At 48.7% G+C, this 18,961-nt stretch overlaps 10 pseudogenes; all 10 read right to left on the reverse strand.

Annotated features, from left to right (window-relative positions):
- Positions 1-4,235: 4,235 nt before the first annotated feature.
- Positions 4,236-4,354, reverse strand: LOC143950085 (5S ribosomal RNA; annotated as a pseudogene).
- A 99-nt stretch (positions 4,355-4,453) lies between these two features.
- LOC143949351 (5S ribosomal RNA) lies at positions 4,454-4,573 on the reverse strand (annotated as a pseudogene).
- A 100-nt stretch (positions 4,574-4,673) lies between these two features.
- On the reverse strand, positions 4,674-4,792 carry LOC143949775 (5S ribosomal RNA; annotated as a pseudogene).
- A 102-nt stretch (positions 4,793-4,894) lies between these two features.
- On the reverse strand, positions 4,895-5,013 carry LOC143948760 (5S ribosomal RNA; annotated as a pseudogene).
- A 535-nt stretch (positions 5,014-5,548) lies between these two features.
- Positions 5,549-5,667, reverse strand: LOC143950004 (5S ribosomal RNA; annotated as a pseudogene).
- Positions 5,668-6,420: 753 nt separating this feature from the next.
- On the reverse strand, positions 6,421-6,539 carry LOC143949848 (5S ribosomal RNA; annotated as a pseudogene).
- A 378-nt stretch (positions 6,540-6,917) lies between these two features.
- On the reverse strand, positions 6,918-7,037 carry LOC143949007 (5S ribosomal RNA; annotated as a pseudogene).
- A 101-nt stretch (positions 7,038-7,138) lies between these two features.
- Positions 7,139-7,257, reverse strand: LOC143949403 (5S ribosomal RNA; annotated as a pseudogene).
- Positions 7,258-7,578: 321 nt separating this feature from the next.
- Positions 7,579-7,697, reverse strand: LOC143948077 (5S ribosomal RNA; annotated as a pseudogene).
- A 3,736-nt stretch (positions 7,698-11,433) lies between these two features.
- Positions 11,434-11,552, reverse strand: LOC143947814 (5S ribosomal RNA; annotated as a pseudogene).
- Positions 11,553-18,961: the final 7,409 nt, after the last annotated feature.

The raw sequence follows: 18,961 nt of genomic DNA on the forward strand, positions 1-18,961 counted from the left end.
CCTTAATTTTCCTCTCCCCCTGGGGTTGAGGTGTCCGGCCTCTTTTTCCCCTTACCTTTCCTTCCATTTGCCCTTCCTTTCTCCCCCTTAGTTCCCGCCATCCATTACCTACCCAAAACCTACCTTGGTTCAACTTTCTTTGCTTTTCTCTGACGTCCCCCTCCCCCTCCCCGAGGAGCGATGGCAGACTCAGTCAAGGTCACCTCTCTAAACGTTAAGGGACTGAACTCCCCTGAAAAATGGTGGATCCTCCTGTGAGAACTGAAGACTTCTTGTACTGATGTGGCCTTTATACAAGAAACACAATTTAAAAATACTAGTCTCCCCTTTCTATGGTCGAGATCCTAAGGTCTACCACTCTACTAACCCCTCCTCTAAGACCAAGGGAGTCTTCATTCTGATCTCTAGCAGGCTCCCCTGGGTTCTCCAGGATTCTCTGGTGGACCCTGGGGGCCGATATCTTTTTCTTAGGGGCCACATTGGAGAGCGCCTTTTTACATTTGCCACTGTGTACGCTCCCATTGATCACCAAGATACGTTCCTCAGAACAACCCTGCACAGATTATGTGACTTTCAGGAGGGCCAGTTGATATTAGGTGGGGACTTTAATGTCCCCTTTCGCCATCGGTTGAAACTTCTGCCTCTTGCTCCTCGCTCCTCATTTACTAAGTGTTTACTAAATGACCAATTAGTTGATGTCTGGCGTCTGCAACACTCTGGGGAAAGGGACAACTCTTTTTGCTCTTCCCCTCACAAATCATACTTGAGGATAGACTTCTTCTTGATTCCACATGACCAACTGCACTTGGTGAGCTCTTCCTCCATCGGCCATATTACTTGGTCTGACCACGCTCCTGTAGCCCTTACCTACACCCTCTCTAGGAACCCCTCACCTAGGTCTCTATTCTGGCACCTTAATGAGAGCCTCCTCCAGATACCGGAAGTTTTAGCAGATGTGACCAGGGAATTGGACCTTTATTTCCAAGAAAACTAAACGCAGGACTGCGACCCGGGGATAATTTGGGAGGCTCACAAGTCAGTACTCCGCAGGGTACTTATCAGGCATGGGGCGGGCATCAAACGAACATGGAAGGAACAGCTTGCTAATCTGTTTCGTGAACTTGCCTCTGTGGAAGCCAAACATAAACATGCCCCCTCACGGACCTTAGAGATTGAATTGGGGACACTCTGCACCCAGATTGCTGACCTACTCCATTATAAAGCGAAAGCGACACTCCAGTTTTGTCGTAAATTGACGTAGGAGTCAGGGGACAAATGCAGAAAAATCTTAGCCAGGTCGGTAAAGGAGTTGAAATCTGCCTCTTACATACCCCAGTTGATAGATGAGAATGGCCAGAGGGCCTCTACCCCAACCCAAATAGCCAAAGTCTTTGAAAAATGTTACTCTGATCTCTACAACCTGCCTGATTCAGGGTCCGGACAGGACAATATAGACAGATATGTAACCGGTTCTGGTCTACCAACCCTCTCATCGGACTCACGGGAGTACTTGGAGGACCCGATCACACTGGAAGAAGTCCAGACGGCCGTGGGACCTCCGAAGGTGGGTAAGGCTCCGGGCCCTGACGGATATACCGCACAATACTATAAGACCTTCCTCCCTATTCTCGGCCCGCGCTTGGTGAATTTATTTAATACTCTGAGCTCAAATGGGGATTTTCCTGAGGATTCCCTTAGAGTCCACATCTCGTTGATACCTAAGGAGGGCAAAGACCCAGGCCTATGTGGGAGCTACAGACCCATTTCCCTTCTAAATTCGGTCCTAAAACTATTCTATAAAAATCCTCGCCACGTGATTGGCACATCACTTGCAGTCCCTTATACATATTGACCAGTTAGGTTTTATTCCCACCAGGGAAGATAGGGACAACACCATTAAGGTGCTTACCCTGGTCCATAAAGCAAAGTCATCTGGGACCCCTTGTCTTCTCGTGAGTACTGATACCGAGAAGGCTTTTGATCGGGTCAAATGGACATTCATGTTCTTGGTCCTTCGCTATATAGGTCTGAGTGAACGGATGCTGGCATGGATAAGTAAGATATACTCACGCCCTTCAGCTCAAGTCAAAGCGAATGGGGTGCTCTCATCTCCCCTTGACATCCGGAATGGGACCAGACAGGGTTGCCCCCTGTCGCACTTGTCATTGGAACCCTTTCTCTCCACAATTCAACAAAACTCAGACATAACGGGACTCCAAATGGGTACTACTGAGTGCAAGATATCTGCCTACGTGGATCACATGCTGTTCTCGCTGACGAATCCCAGAGTTTCCTTGCAAAATCTCCTTCGGGAATTCCAGATATACGGGATACTTCTTGAAATCAGAAGCCATGGGGGTTGCAGTCCCCACGCAAACGTAACTAGACTTGCAGTCCAATTTTCGATTTAAATGGACCCGTACAGCCCTTAAAACTTCCCCCCACCCCTTGTCACTAAGATACGCAGTTTGCTTCACGGGTGGCATTCTGGCCTCCATTCCTGGTTCAGGAGATGCAATCTCATTAAAATGAACATACTCCCTAAATTTACCTATCTTTTCCAAGCTCTCCTGATCCAGATTTCAGTCCCGTTTTTTAAGCAAGCTCAATCCTTGCTCACTCAATTTAACTGGGCCCACGAAAATCCCAGACTTTTGCGGTCACAGCTGACATTGTGGAAACAACAGGGAGGGTTGGTTCTCCCTGACTTGTGTCGCTACTACCTGGCCTCCCATCTGGGGTGTGTATTGGACTGGAATCGAAACAAACTTTCTAAGCTCACTCCCGAATTCCGCTAAGAAGCGCCATGTGGTGCTATAAGGGTTTACCCACAGAATTGACGTCACATCCCACTATAGGGGCTTAGTTGAAAGTCAGTCACCTGATCGCTACCCATAACACACTCACGTCTTTGACTTCCCACCTATTCCCTATACGTGGCCATCCGAACTTTGAACCGGGGACCCACTTAGGAATTCCAACCTAGACAATGCGTCTAAATTCGTCATTGATGGAAAATGGCCTTCTTTCTCAACCCTAACAGATCCGACAGGGCTTTTCCAACTGCCTTTTTGGAGAGCGGCGCAACGACATCATTTTCTCCATTCCATCCCCAATCCTCAAACGTTCGCCCGCCCTCAGACGGAGTTTGAGACTCTATGCAGGAGCGAAGGCCCTTTGGCACACATTCTCTCTCAAACAGATTACCCACACTTAACCTGTCTGTCCAACTGGGAAAAGGACCTTAATTGCTAGTTTTCCCCAGCACAGAGACAACGCATTATCACTTTGGCTCTCAAAACCTGGCTGTGCACGAAGATACAGGAGACTAATTTTAAACTTCTCACCAGGTGGTATTTGACACCATCAAAGCTGCATAAATGTTTCCCCTCTTCCTCGAACATATGCTGGAGGTGTGGAGAAGAAGAGGGCACGTTGCTCCACATTTTTTGGTCCTGCCCCAGCTTGGTGGACTTCTGGACAGAGATCCGATGCATAACACAAAAATTCACAGACTTCTGCATCCAGGAAGACGCTGCATTCATTCTCTTGCACCATTCACAGATTCCCATTAAGAAGTACAAAAAAATCTATTTTATGGCATGTGATAAATGCGGAGAAATCCTGCATCCCTCTCTATTGGAAAAAATGTCCCCCCCCTTTCATTACTCACTGGCTTAGGAAAATAGAGGACATAAAAAAAAATGGAGGACTTGATCCTCACATCACAAGGTAAACAAGAATTTTTTTAACAAACCTGGGACATCTGGAATACCTTTATATTCTCGCTGGAAGGATGTCGCCTGCTATCGCCTTAGTGCTCTGAGCTTTCCTTGACTGGCCCCTTGGACAGTGGCTGCCATCGTGTCTCGTCCCCTCTTCTCCTTTCCTGATCTTTCACCCCTTCTCTTTTCTGCCTTCCTCCCCTATCTCTCACCCCCTCCACCCCCTCTCTCTTCTGGAAAAAGTGGAAAATTGGGAATTACGGCCCCACACCCCCCTCTGGATGGATTATGCAGGAGGGACCTGGGGTTTGTGTGACCCTGGATCTTGGTACAGTACTTTATTCGTGCCTCGAATCATTGTGATTGATGGAAGGCAGACTCACAGTTGCGAATATACCTGTATCAAGTATTGTTCAGCTGCTTTTTGCTCTGTATTTCTCTGTTGCATTATGTACTCGGGGGACCATCTTCCCCTGTTTGGAGAAAAAATTATATTTGAAAAAAAAAAGAAGCCTACGACACCTGGTATTCCCAGGCGGTCTCCCATCCTGGCATTAACCAGGCCCGACCCTGCTTAGCCTCCAAGATCAGACGAGATGGAACAGATTCAGGGTGATGTGGCCACAGCCAATACCTTCAGGCACTCTCAACTCTCTTGACAAACGCCAAGATGGTCACCTTGTTAACAAGCAGAAAAAAATAGGTCAACGGCAAACAACATAAAAAGAAGCCTACGGCATCTGGAAATCCCAGGCGGTCTCCCATCCAGGTACTAAACTGATCCCAACCCTGCTTAGCTTCTGAGATCAGATGAGATTGGGCTCTTTCAGGGTGATGTGGCCATAGCAGATTTCTTCAGGCACTCTCAACCCTCTAGACAAACACCAAGATGGTCACCTTTGGTAAACAAAAAAAAATAAACAAGTCAACACCAACAACATAAAAAGAAGCCTACAGCACCTAGTATTCCCAGGTGGTCTCCCATCCAGGTATTAACAAGGCCCGACCCTGTTTAGTCTCTGAGATCAGACGAAATCTGGTGCTTTCAGGGTTATGTGGCAATAGACGAGCTCTTCAGGCACTCTCAACCCTCTTGACAAACACGAAGATGGTCACCTTGGTAAACAAACAAACAAAAAAAACAAGTCAACGCCAACAACATAAAAAGAAGCCTACAGCACCTAGTATTCCCAGGTGGTCTCCAATCCAGGTACTAGCAAGGCCCAACCCTGTTTAGCCTCTGAGATCAGAGGAGATCGGGCACTTTCAGGGTGATGTGCCCATAGGCAATCTCTTTGGGCACTCTCATCCCTCTTGAAAAATGCCAAGATAGTCACCCTGGGAAACAAGCGAAAAAAAAACAGGTCAACGCCAACAACAAAAAAAGAAGCCTACGACACCTGGTATTCCCAGGCGGTCTCCCATCCTGGCATTAACCAGCCCTGACTCTGCTTAGCCTCCAAGATCAGACGAGATGGAACAGATTCAGGGTAATGTGGCTACAGCCAATATTTTCAGGCACTCTCAACTCTCTTGACAAACGCCAAGATGGTTACATTGGGAACAAGCAGAAAAAAATAGGTCAACGGCAACAACATAAAAAGAAGCCTACGGCATCTGGAAATCCCAGGCGGTCTCCCATCCAGGTACTAAACTGGTCCCAACCCTGCTTAGCCTCTGAGATCAGATGAGATTGGGCTCTTTCAGGGTGATGTGGCCATAGCAGATTTCTTCAGGCACTCTCAACCCTCTTGACTAACGCCAAGATGGTCACCTTAGGAAACAAACAAAAAAAACAAGTCAACATCAACAACATAAGAAGAAGTCTACAGCACCTAGTATTCCCAGGTGGTCTCCAATCCAGGTATTAACAAGGCCCGACCCTGTTTAGTCTCTGAGATCAGACGAGATCTGGTGCTTTCAGGGTTATGTGGCCATAGGCGAGCTCTTCAGGCACTCTCAACCCTCTTGACAAACACCAAGATGGTCACCTTTGGTAAACAAAAAAAAATAAACAAGTCAACACCAACAACATAAAAAGAAGCCTACAGCACCTAGTATTCCCAGGTGGTCTCCAATCCAGGTAATAGCAAGGCCCAACCCTGTTTAGCCTCTGAGATCAGAGGAGATCGGGCACTTTCAGGGTTATGTGCCCATAGGCAATCTCTTTGGGCACTCTCATCCCTCTTGAAAAATGCCAAGATAGTCACCCTGGGAAACAAACAAAAAAAAACAGGTCAACGCCAACAACATAAAAAGAAGAATACGGCACCTGGTATTCCAAGGCCATCTCCCATACAAGTACTAACTAGGCCCAACCCTTCTTAGCCTCAGAGATCAGAAGAGATAGGGTGCTTTCAGGGTGATGCGGCTGTAAGCGATCTCTTTAGGCACTCTCAACCCTCTTGACAAATGCCAAGATGATCACTTTGAGAAACAAGCGAAAAAAACAGGTCAACACCAACAACATAAAAAGAAGCCTGCGGCATCTGGAAAACCCAGGTGGTCTCCCATCCAGGTACAAACCAGGCCCAACCCTGCTTAGCCTCTGAGCCCAGACAAGATTGGGAACTTTCAGGGTGTTGTGCCCGTAGGCAATTTCTTTGTGCACTCTCAACCCTCTTGATAAATGCCAAGATGGTCACCTTGGGAAACAAGGGGAAAAAAACAGGTCAACGCCGACAACATAATGAGAAGTCTACGGCACCTGGTATTCCCAGGCTGTCTCCCATCCAGGTACTGACCAGGCCCATCGCTGCTTAGCCTCCGAGATCAGATAAGATTGGGCTCTTTCAGGTTGATTTGGCCGTAGGCACTCTCTTTGGGCACTCTGAAGCCTCTTGACAAAGGCAAAGATGGTCACCTTGGGAAACAAGCTAAAAAAAACAGGTCAAAGCCAACAACATAAAAAGAAGCCTACGGCATCCGGTATTCCCAGGCGATCTCCCAATCATGACACTAACCAGGCCAGATCCTTCTATGGCAGCTGGTCTTCCCAGGCAGTCTCCCATCCAGGTACTAACCAGGCCTGACGCTGCTTAGCCTCTGAAATCAGAGGAGATCGGGTGCTTTCAGGGTGATGTGGCCGTAAGTGTTTTCTTCAAGACACGCCCAACCCTCTTGACAAACGCCAAGATGGTCGCCTTGAGAAACAAGCGAAAAAAACAGGTCAAAGCCAACAACATAAAAAGAAGCCTATGGCACCTGGTATTCCCAGGCGGTCTCCCATCCAGGTACTAAACTAGGCCCGACACTGTTTAGCCTCCGAGATCAGACGAGATTGGGCGCTTTCAGGGTGATGGGGCCGTAGGTGATCTCTTCCGGCACTCTCAACCCTCTTGACAAACGCCAAGATGGTCACCTTGGGAAAAAAGTGAAAAAAAAAACAGGTCAAGGCCAACAACATAAAAAGAAGCCTACAGCACCTAGTATTCCCAGGTGGTCTCCAATCCAGGTACTAGCAAGGCCCAACCCTGTTTAGCCTCTGAGATCAGAGGAGATCGGGCGCTTTCAGGGTTATGTGCCCATAGGCAATCTCTTTGGGCACTCTCAACCCTCTTGACAAATGCCAAGATAGTCACCTTGAGATACAAGCGAAAAAAAAACAGGTCAATGTCAACAACATAAAAAGAAGAATACGGCACCTGGTATTCCAACGCCATCTCCCATCCAGGTACTAACTAGGCCCAACCCTTCTTAGCCTCAGAGAAGAGAAGAGATAGGGCTCTTTCAGGGTGATGCTGCTGTAAGCGATCTCTTTGGGCACTCTCAACCCTCTTGACAAATGCCAAGATGGTCACCTTGGGAAACAAGCGAAAAAAAAAAATGAATCAATGCCAACAACATAAAAAGAAGCCTACAATAACTGGTATTCCCAGGTGGTCTCCCATCCAGGTGCTAACCAGGCCCGACTCTTCTTAGCCTCCAAGATCAGACGAGATTGGGTGCTTTCAGAGTGATGTGGCCATAGGCTATCTCTTCAGGCACTCTCAACCCTCTTGACAAACACCAAGATGGTCACTTTGGGAAACAAGCGAGAAAAAAAGCAGGTCAACGCCAACAATCTATAAAGAAGTCTACGACACCTGGTATTCCCAGGCGGTCTCCCATCCAGGTACTAACAAGGCCCGACTCTTCTTAGCCTCCAACATCAAACGAGATCGGGTGCTTTCAGGCTGATGTGCCCATAGTCAATCTCTTCAGGCACTTTCAACCCTCTTGACAAAGGCAGAGATGGTCACCTTGGGAAACAAGCAAAAAAATAAAAAATAAGTCGGAAGCTAGAGACAATACGGCTCGAGTCCTCAGTTTAATCCATGCAGCGCATGTACAGGGAAGGCCCTTGCTTATGTTGTCAACGGACGCGGAGAAGGCCTTTAACAGAGTGGCCTGGCACTTTTTGCAGGCCACCCTGGAACATATAGGTCTTGGCCCCAACATGATGAGCTGGGTAATGTCGCTTTACTCCACGCCGTCGGCAGCGGTACGGGTGACTGGAACCACTTATGTGTCACGTTCGGAATGACCCGAATATTACTGGCATATCCAAACCCTCGGCACACCACAAAATTGCGGCGTACGCTGACGATCTAATTTTTTTCGTCTCCAATCCACACATTTCCCTTCCCAATATACTCGCGGCTCTCCGGCGATACGGCAGCCTATCAAACTATAAAATCAATTGCGCCAAGTCGGCTGTATTGAATATATCGGTCCCGGATGGTGAGGCCAAGAGGCTACGCTCCGCTTTTCCATTCTACTGAGCTGAAAAATGTATACGTTACCTGGGCGTTGACATCGCAGCGGATTTGGCGCAATTGTACCCGCTTAATTTTGTCCCTCTCCTGAATAGACTGAAATCTGATTTGGGAAACTGGCATGCTTTAACACTGACCTGGTTCGGGCGCTGTAATGCATTCAAAATGACAGCCCTCCCGCGGATCTTATACTTGTTCCAGACATTACCGATCCGGTTACCCCCAATTTTTTTCAGACAACTGCAGGTGCTGCTCCGGGACTTTATTTGGGCACGCAAACCGCCCAGAGCCCGTTTGCAATTGCTTGCCAGACCAAAGGACAAGGGGGGTCTGGGTCTCCCAGATCTGAGACAATACTACAGAGTGACTCTGCTAGCGAGAGTCGTTGATTGGCATTGTAATGGCCCACACAAGCAGTGGGTGGAGATGGAGATTGAGGATGGATCCATTCCCCTATTGACCTCCCCGTGGTTCCTGTCCTCCCTACCAAAAGACCTCAGAGATCACCCCGTAGTGGGAGCTACGTTGGCTGTTGTGCGGAGGTTGTTCTGCTGCACACACATTGCTCCCCTGCCATCACCAATGACTCCGGTTATAGGTAATCCAGACTTCCCACCGGGATTTACCAACAAGAAACTGCGACAGTTGACAGTGGTGGGGAAACAGCGTCTGGGAGAGGTGTGGCCCTCGGGAGGGCTCCCGACCACACAAACTGTCGCCGAGCTTTCTGACCCTCCGCTTGACTTGTTTAGTGCTTATCAACTTTGTCACTTTCTTCTGGCCATACAAAGGGCCCCCTACACTCCTAGAGACCTGACGCCCTATGAATCCATCTGTCACAAAAGGGAACCTGTGCGACACACTCTCTCCCTCCTGTACAACCTATTGAGTAGTCAGGAGGAGGAGTCGACCCCACCATTTATCCACAAATGGGAGGGGGACTTAGGCATCACATTTACCCCACAACAGATAGGGAAGATCCTGCCCTTAGTACATAAAGCTTCCATCGCAAACCAATATCAAGAATCAGGATACAAGATAGTCTCACACTGGTATAGAGTCCCATACCTTCTGAATAAAATGAATAGATCGATCCCAGATGTTTGTTGGAGGTGCAATTCAGATACGGGGACCATGGGACACATTTTCTGGGCATGCTCGGCCTTGAGGAACCTTTGGGTGGAGGTGACCGGGACAATAAAAACTCTCACAAATGTAGATATCGCAGACAACCCAGCTGCGTGCCTTCTACACTTGACCGAACAGCCTGTTCGAAAATACAAAAAAACCCTCACGATGCAACTCCTGAATGCCGCCCGGGCCTGCATTCCCACACTGTGGAGGCAGCCTCAGCCCCCATCCAAGGTGCTGTGGTATTCCAAAGTCAATCATATTCTCCGGATGGAATTGACCGCCACCCTTCACAACACTGAAGAGGCATTTAGTGTTACATGGAGGCCCTGGAGGTATTTTACTGGTACTCGAGACTACATTCGGGAGGTGAGCAGTGCCCCTGTCCCAGAAAACGACTGAACATCTAACGCTTACCTACGTAGGCCATGTCTTTCCTGGGTGGCATTCCCCCCCTCCCTTTTTGTCTTTATTTTTCTTTTTTTCCCCGCCGCCATCCCCCCCCCTCCTCTCTCTCCATCTTTGCACTGTCTTCTCCCCACGTCCTCCCTTTTGACTATGCCTTGTCTCCTTACTAGCCTTTGGGACCCAGAAGAACCCCAGGGTTCTGGACACGACCGGCTCATATTTTACTCTGGTTCACATAGGTCATGATAAGCTGGCTCGCTGTGGTCCCAGTTGTTTTCCATGATTACATTTGTCCGAACAGAGCTGCACTAGTTATACTGTACTACATGTCGGAGGTGGGGTTTCTCTCTTTTCTGCATGAAACTGTAGGACTCCCCTCTGAGAACTCAGAGTTATTTGGCTGCCTATTTTTTGTTACCGTGTAATTGTGACCCTGGGTCATGCTGTATGGTTGACTGTTATATTTATGTTGTTCTACTTATACTTAATAAAAGAATAAAAAAAAAAATAAAAAAAAGTCAATGCCAACAACTTAAAATAAAAGCCTATGGCATCGAGAATTCCCATGCGGTCTCCCATCCAGGTACTAACCAGGTCCCAACCCTGCTTAGCCTCTGAGATCAAATGAGATTTGACTCTTTCAGGGTGATGCTGCCATAGTAGATTTTTTCAGGCACGCTCAACCCTCTTGACAAACGCCAAGATGGTCACCTTGGGAAACAAACAAAAAAAACAAGTCAACGCCAACAACATAAAAAGAAGCCTACAGCAGTTAGTTAGCCTAGTATTCCCAGGCGGTCTCCCATCCAGGTATTAACAAGGCACGACCCTTTCTAGCCTCTGAGATCAGCGGAGATTTGGCGCTTTCAGGGTGATGTGCCCATAGGCAATCTCTTTGGGCACTCTCATCCCTCTTGAAAAATGCCAAGATAGTCACCCTGGGAAACAAGCGGAAAAAAACAGGTCAACGCCAACAACATAAAAAGAAGAATACGGCACCTGGTATTCCAAGGCTGTCTCCCATTCAAGTACTAACTAGGTCCAACCCTTCTTAGCCTCTGAGATCAGAAGAGATAGGGTGCTTTCAGTGTGATGCGGCTGTAAGCGATCTCTTTAGGCACTTTCAACCCTCTTGACAAATGCCAAGATGATCACTTTGGGAAACAAGCGAAAAAAACAGGTCAACACCAACAACATAAAAAGAAGCCTGTGGCATCTGGAAAACCCAGGCGGTCTCCCATCCAGGTACAAACCCTGCTTAGCCTCTGAGACCAGACGAGATTGGGCGCTTTCAGGGTGTTGTGCCCGTAGGCAATTTCTTTGTGCACTCTCAACCCTCTTGACACATGCCAAGATGGTCACCTTGGGAAACCAGGGGAAAATAACAGGTCAACGCCGATAACATAATGAGAAGCCTACGGCACCTGGTATTCCCAGGCTGTCTCCCATCCAGGTACTAACCAGGCCCATCGCTGCTTAGCCTCCGAGATCAGATGAGATTGGGCTCTTTCAGGGTGATTTGGCCGTAGGTACTCTCTTTGGGCACTCTGAAGCCTCTTGACAAAGGCCAAGATGATCACCTTGGGAAACAAGGTAAAAAAAACAGGTCAAAGCCAACAACATAAAAAGAAGCCTACGGCATCCAGTATTCCCAGGCGATCTCCCAATCAAGACACTAACCAGACCAGATCCTTCTATGGCACCTGGTCTTCCTAGGCAGTCTCCCATCCAGGTACTAACCAGGCCTGACACTGCTTAGCCTCTGAAATCAGACAAGATCGGGTGATTTCAGGGTGATGTGGCCGTAAGCATTCTCTTCAAGACACGCCCAACCCTCTTCACAAACGCCAAGATGGTCGCCTTGAGAAACAAACGAAAAAAACAGGTCAAAGCCAACAACATAAAAAGAAGCCTATGGGCTTACAGCGGACCTTAAAAGATGGGACCCACTAGCTCTGTCATGGTTCGGACGCTGTAATGTGTTGAAGATGAACGCGATGCCACGACTTCTGTATCTACTACAAGCCTTACCTATCAAAATACCCCAGACTTTCTTTCATGCGGTTCGCTCAATCTTTATCAAGTTCCTCTGGCGCGGCAAACATACGCGTATTGGTAGGGCAATGCTATTGCGACCGAAATTGCGGGGAGGTATTGGCTTCCCGGACCCTGCTCTATATTTTTTTTAAATCAAATAAGTTTTTATTGTAAAACACATATGGTACAAATCAAACATATGAGTAAAGTACAGTCTTACAGTAGCATTGGTTTTTACATCCAAAAGTATACAGGAAATATAAAAATACAAATAGGTTCGGTTTGAAGACTGTTGAGACATGGAAAGTATCAAGAAAACGAAAAAATAAAGAAGAAAGGAGGTAAGAAGAAGGAACCAAAAGTAAAAACAAAAGTAACATTCTCTCATAGACCACTCCGTATCAGGAAACAACCTCATAGGTACCTTAAACATATACTGCGGCCCACAGCCCATCATACCGTCCCACTGGTGTCTCCCTACACCCCGTACAATTACCGGATGAGGGAGAGACATAGGATTAGACCCACCCTGGGAACATAACCATTTATGTACCTCCATATACCGGTCCTAGGACCTTCAGTCAACCCTGTAAAAGTCTGTCTTGTATAAGTTGGTGGGGAGCTAGTCCCGGGACCTCAAGCCAACCCCCCCACATGGCATTAAATTTGTGCGGTGCGTTTCTGTGTTGGTATGTTATCTTTTCCCTGATCAGCATCTGGTTCACCTGTTCTATCCATTGCTGCCTGGTGGGAACCCTGTGGGTCATCCACAATCTCGCTATCAATTTTCTGGCTACATATAGTAACCTGATAATGGCTGTATGGGTCGAGGGCGTCAATGATTCCTCATCCAGGGCCCCCAACAGGCAGACCAACGGACACCGCGGAATACTAACAGAGAACACTGAGGATATAGTGTCAAGAATTCCAGCCCAATATCGTTTTAGTTTCGGGCACCTCCAGAACATGTGCATAAGATCCCCATGGTCCCGCATACATTTAGGGCAAAGGGGAGACCCTCTAACACCCCAACTGTGCAGTTTAACTGGAGTTCTATAGGTCCTATGTAGTAAATATAGGTGGGAGAGCCTATGAGAGGTCGATACCGACACCAACGGAGCGGAGGACAAGCAAAGGTTCCAGGTCTCCGCGTCCACGGGCCCCAGGTCCGCCTCCCATCTCTGCCGACATGGGAGACGTGCCGGGTCCTGCACCGCGTCAAGAAGCATAGCATACCCCCTAGAGATCATGCCTTTACGGTCAATCTGCATGAATATCCCCTGCACCACAGGATGGTCTGTTAGAGAGAGCTGCACACTCCGTGCCTGTGTCTGCAGCGCATGACGTAACTGTAAATATTAAAAAAAATCCCTGCGTGGGATGTCAAACTCAGCTTGTATTTCCATGAAGGACTTCAGTACCCGTCCACTATACAGTTGCGAGAGATACTGAAGACCACTCCTACTCCAGTTACCAAATCCCTTGAGCTTAAAAAGTTCACCATAATTAGCATTCCGCCAAATAGGGGTGAGGGCAAGGAAGCCACGTATTCGTAGCAGTTTTTTAACATGAGACCACATGGTATTCAGCAGTATAATAGTCGGGGAACCCCTGTCCATATGAGGGAAGCCTGCCTCTAATCTAGACAATGCTGTGTCCGAGGCGACCGTGTCAGCAAGTATCCTTCGGATCGGGTCCAGGGGATCATCTGACCCCCACCCACCCAGGTGCTGGAGCTGCGAAGCCAAAAAATACATCCTAGCGTGTGGAAGTGCCAACCCCCCTTCGTCCTTATTATGTTGCAAGGTATGTAAACTAAGTCTGGCCGTCTTTCTACACCATATTAATTCCCTAAACTGAGAGTCAATTTTATCGAACCAACGTTTCGGGATCCAGGTCGGGGAATTATGACAAATATAGAGCAACTGCGGGGCCCACACCATTTTAATGAGGTTTACCCTGCCCACCACCGATAACGGTAGTTTGCACCAGATCTTACATTTATCCCTGAACTTAAGTAACAATGGCATAAGATTCAGTTTGGCATATTCCGTCACCTCGGGGGATATCTGCACCCCCAGATACTTAAAGGATGTAACCGTCTGGATCATGCTTGCACAAGGGGGTAAGGGAGCCGTTAGAGGGGACAAGGGCAGCAGCACAGATTTGTCCCAGTTAATCTTAAAACCTGACAGTGTACCAAATAGGGTAATCAGGTTCATGGTGGCCGTAAGGGAACCCTGTGTGTCCCCCAGGTATATAAGCGTGTCATCAGCGTATAGCGATACCACATCTATTCCAGTGGGCCTGCGGAAACCCACAATATCCGGAGCCGATCTCATTCTGGCTGCTAGTGGTTCAAGCGCCATGGCAAAGAGCAGGGACGACAGAGGGCACCCCTGTCTCGTGCCTCTGTGCAGCACGAATGGGTCGGAGAGCTCCGCATTAGCTCTGATTCTAGCCGTAGGCTTGGCATATAACAGTCGGACCCAGCTAATAAATGTACTGCCCAGCCCCATCCGCTCCATCACTTTCCACAGATAAGGCCACTCAACACTATCAAAGGCCTTAGCCGCGTCCAGCGAGAGGACGGCCTGATTACCGGGGTTATCCACAGGGACCTGTAGGTTTAAAAATAAACGGCGAATATTTAGGGCAGTGGAACGTGAGGGAATAAAACCTGATTGATCCCTATGGATCAGTTTGTGTATTACCAGAGATAATCTCGTTGCCAAGACCCGAGCCAATAGTTTAACGTCTGTCGTGAGCAAGGAGATGGGCCTATATGCGTCCGGTGATGTTGCTACCTTACCCGGTTTTAGAAGTACAATTATGATTGCTTCGTTCATAGAAGCAGGTAGGACCCCCGTCTCTAAGGCATTGTTAAACACTTTTAAAAGGGTTGGCAAAAGAACACCGGCATAACGCTTGTATACCTCGGATGGGAGACCATCCGCCCCCGGAGCCTTGTTATTATGAGAATGTTCCAATGCAGAAGCCAATTCATCCTCCGTTAAGGGGGCGTTCAACAGCTCCCCATCCGACGCAGACAGGCATGGAATATCACAACCATTTAAAAAGTCCACAATCTCCCCATCACCAGGCTGCACCTTAGAGGAGTACAGATCTGCATAAAAGGATCGAAATACCTGCAAGATCCCAGGGGTATCCGAGTGGGTCACTCCCTGCGAATCGCACAGTGAGTGAGTCATAGGAGCGGAACACTGGGCCCTCGCCAGCAGAGCCAGCATATGGCCTGTCGATTCCCCCTCCTCAAAGTGTGTTTGTTGTAGGAAAAACCTTTTATTTTCTGCCAGTTGTAAAGTTACCTGTCTAGACATAGATTGCGCCCCCAACCAAGCCCTCTTAGTGTCCTCCGAGGGGTTGTCAACATAGGCCTGCTCCGACTCTCTAAGTGCTCTACCGACCTCCAGTTCCCAAGCTTTAGTGTTCCGTTTTATATCAGTTATAGTAGTGATAAATTGCCCCCTAAGAAAGGCCTTAGCTGCATCCCAGACTACATCTATAGATGCCGAGCCTAAATTGCCCTGCAGGAAAAGTTTAAGGGCATTTGCAATGGGGTCAGGCTGCGGGAACAGTGCAAGCCAAAAGGGGTTAAGCTTCCAACTCCTAGGTGCGAGGTCAGTAGACAGGGACATCTCAATCCACAAAGAGGAGTGGTCGGATACATGTCTAACCCCATAACCAGAATCTCTAATTAGGGGGAGGAGGGCGGAGTTCCCCAGTCCCAGGTCTATTCTGGACAAGCTCCCAAACGCTGGAGAGCAACAGGAGTATAAACGGGAGTGGGGGCGGGCTCTCCGCCAGACATCAACCAGCCCAAGTTCAGCTAACAGAGCTGCAAAAGGAGTATCGCCATTAGGGCGTGAGGGGACCACAGGAGGAGTTGGAATCTTATCCCACAGGCCGTTGACATAGTTGTTAAAATCACCCATCGCCAACAGGGGTATGCCGGGGAACTGTGCCATGAACCCAGCTAGGCGCCTAAGAATCTCCGCCGAATACGGCGGCGGGATATAAACATTGGCAATAATGCATTGCATAGTAGCAAGCTTACACAGCAAAAAAATGTACCTCCCCCGGATCAATAACCTGTTGGGAGCAAGAGAAACGTGCATGCTGTCTGATTAGAATACTCACTCCTCTTGCATAGGCAGAGTATGTAGAATGGTATTGGTGGATATACAGTCTGGAACCCAGGCTAAGAGTACCCGCAGGAGCAAAATGTGTCTCCTGCAGACACACAATGTCAGCTTTCATATCTTTAAGGTGCCTCAGCACCGCCAGCCTCTTCACCGGACTGCCCAGCCCCCTAACATTCCAAGAAAGAAATCTAATCTTAGCCATCAGAAATACAAAACATAAGTGCAAGTAGGAGTAACCATATTAACAGTCGTAAACCACCAGGGAGGAGGAAAAAGGCAATTAATACACATTTAGCAGCAACTAGCGACTGGGAAGTCGCATCACCTGAGATGTCCCAAATCTGGAGAGAAAAAAGTCCGACAGGAGCTGTCGCAGCTAGGAAGAGGCGCCCAGAGGGGTGCAGACAGGCCAGAAAATAGTCCTTGTCAGTTGCGATCCTGAGAGAGAAAAAATGAACCAAAAAGAAAAAGAAAAGAAAAACAGTTAAACAGCAAAAAACCGTGGCATCTTCTGTATTAAAGCCCATGGGGCTCACACACGGGAAAGATAGCAGAATAATAGGCCCCATCCGAAACTTGGGGGCTGGGGGAAGGCCATGGAAACACCCAGAGAGGACTCTCCCTGATGACAAACGGGGTTTCACATACGCAGGCATGTTGTAGTTCTAGTAGGGTTACAGTGGAACCACAAACCTCAGCCTTCTGCCGGTCCTGCAAAAGTGGAAGTCCAGTCAGCCTGTTTGAAAGTGCCGTTAGCGTGGAGGAGATCTTTGAAGTTTGGCGGCTTTGAGTGCGTTGTACTCCTGGTCAAGCCACTGTGCTGCCGCCGCGAGGCGATCAAAAAAGTGCGTTGAACCCAGGGCCGTAACTCTGAGCCTGGCTGGATATAGCATTCCATATTGAACGTTAAGGTCCCGAAGGCGCCTCTTAACTTCAAGAAATGTTGCACGCATTTTCTGGAGCTCTGCTGAAAAATCCGGAAATAGTGAAATCCTGGAATTCTCAATCTCCATCTTGTCCGACAACCCCCGCGCTTTAGAGAGAATGGTGTCCCTGTCTCTATAGTTGAGGAGTTTAAACAAGAAGGGCCTGGGACGATTGCCCGGAGGTAGGGGGCGAGACGGCACCCGGTGGGCATGTTCCACTGCAAAAAGCGGTGACAAGGATTCTTTACCAAAGGTGGCAATCAACCAATTTTCAATAAAGTCTACCCGGTTTTTACCCTCAACACGTTCCGGAATCCCCAAAGCGCGTATATTATTGCGTCTCATGCGATTTTCCATCTCATCAAGTCGCATAGCGTGCTGTTCAGTAAGATGGCAATTATATTTTAGATCCCTTTGCATGGGGGCCAGGTCATCCTCTACTGTGCTCAGTCTGCCTTCCAATGCAGCCGGTCTCTCTCTGAGCTTTTGCATGTCATGGCGGACAAACGTTATTTCAGCTTTAACCCCTTTAATGTCCTCAGAGAGGGCTGCAATAGAGTGATTACAGGAGGTGACAGCAGTGAATATGTCCCTTAGTGTAGGCTCATTTTCCAGCACTGGGGAGGGGATGGCCTGTGTGTCAGGCCTAACACTGTCCCTGGGTGTACTCACTGTTTGCCATGCTGCAGACAATCCATCCTCATCCTCCAAGGGGACTGTGTCATCTGCCTCAGGAGAGCCTCCAGGGGTAGCTTGAGTAGAGGGCTGGCCAGCCAGGGCATCCTTGTATGATTTACCGCCATAGAGGAGCTTCTGTGCTGCTTCCTTGTATTGGTCTTTGGCTGCACGCCGCGCGCCGGCGCAATCTTGGCCGGGGGGTCCGTCAGCCCCTTCCCTCCGGTATGGCGTCTGGACATCACAGCGGGGGTCCCGGGATGTACCGCGGTGGTCCGGGATGCTTCACCTAGCGGGGCAGGAGGTAGGGGCCCCGAAAACGGCGTTTCAGGGCAGACTGGAAGGATGGAATCACGGATGGCCGGCGAAGCTCAAGGTAAGCACGTCTTCCTACATCAGCCGCTAAGCCACGCCCCCCCCCTGCTCTATATTACACAGCAACGTACATGACACGGGTGGTTGACTGGTGACGGCATGGGGAACTGACGCTATGGGTCACGCTAGAGCAGGAGATGGCGCGGGTTCCACTGGCTGGTCTGCCTTGGGCGGGGAGGCCATTGGAGTCCTGTGTGACTACTCACCCGTTAATTGGCCCCTCGCTCGCCGTGATGGATCGTTTTTTTCACCTTTCCCACCTGACTAACTTCCCTTCTCCTATGACCCCAATTATTGGACATCCTAGATTCCCTCCGGGCCTGTCTGACCAGGCCATTACCAGGCAAGCCTTGAAAGGGCTTCTGAGAGCAGCCCTATTTCTTGGACCCACGGGCTGGATTCCCACGGGGACCATACTGCTAGAGCAAGTACCTGTTGCATTGGATAGCTGGAGAGCTAGACAGCTCATCCATTTCCTCGGATCACTACCTAACCATTCGTTCTTCTCTAGACAATTCCACCCCTTCGAGGAACTTTGCCTGGATGATGGCCCAATTCGTGGTTCCCTCTCTAGGTCCTACCAAATCCTGACAGACGCACAATCCTCCACGGATCCGCCCTTCCTAGCTAAATGGAAAAGGGACTTACAAACTACATTCTCCAAACCACAGAAGGACAGAATACTCTTTTTCGCCCATAAGTCATCACTCTGCAGTAAATATCAGGAGATCTCATATAAGCTGATCACACGCTGGTATCGT

Source organism: Lithobates pipiens, unplaced genomic scaffold (assembly GCF_037356315.1).
Source record: "Lithobates pipiens isolate NorthernLeopardFrog02 unplaced genomic scaffold, aLitPip1_a1.2 Scaffold_30, whole genome shotgun sequence".
Lineage (NCBI taxonomy): Eukaryota > Metazoa > Chordata > Amphibia > Anura > Ranidae > Lithobates > Lithobates pipiens.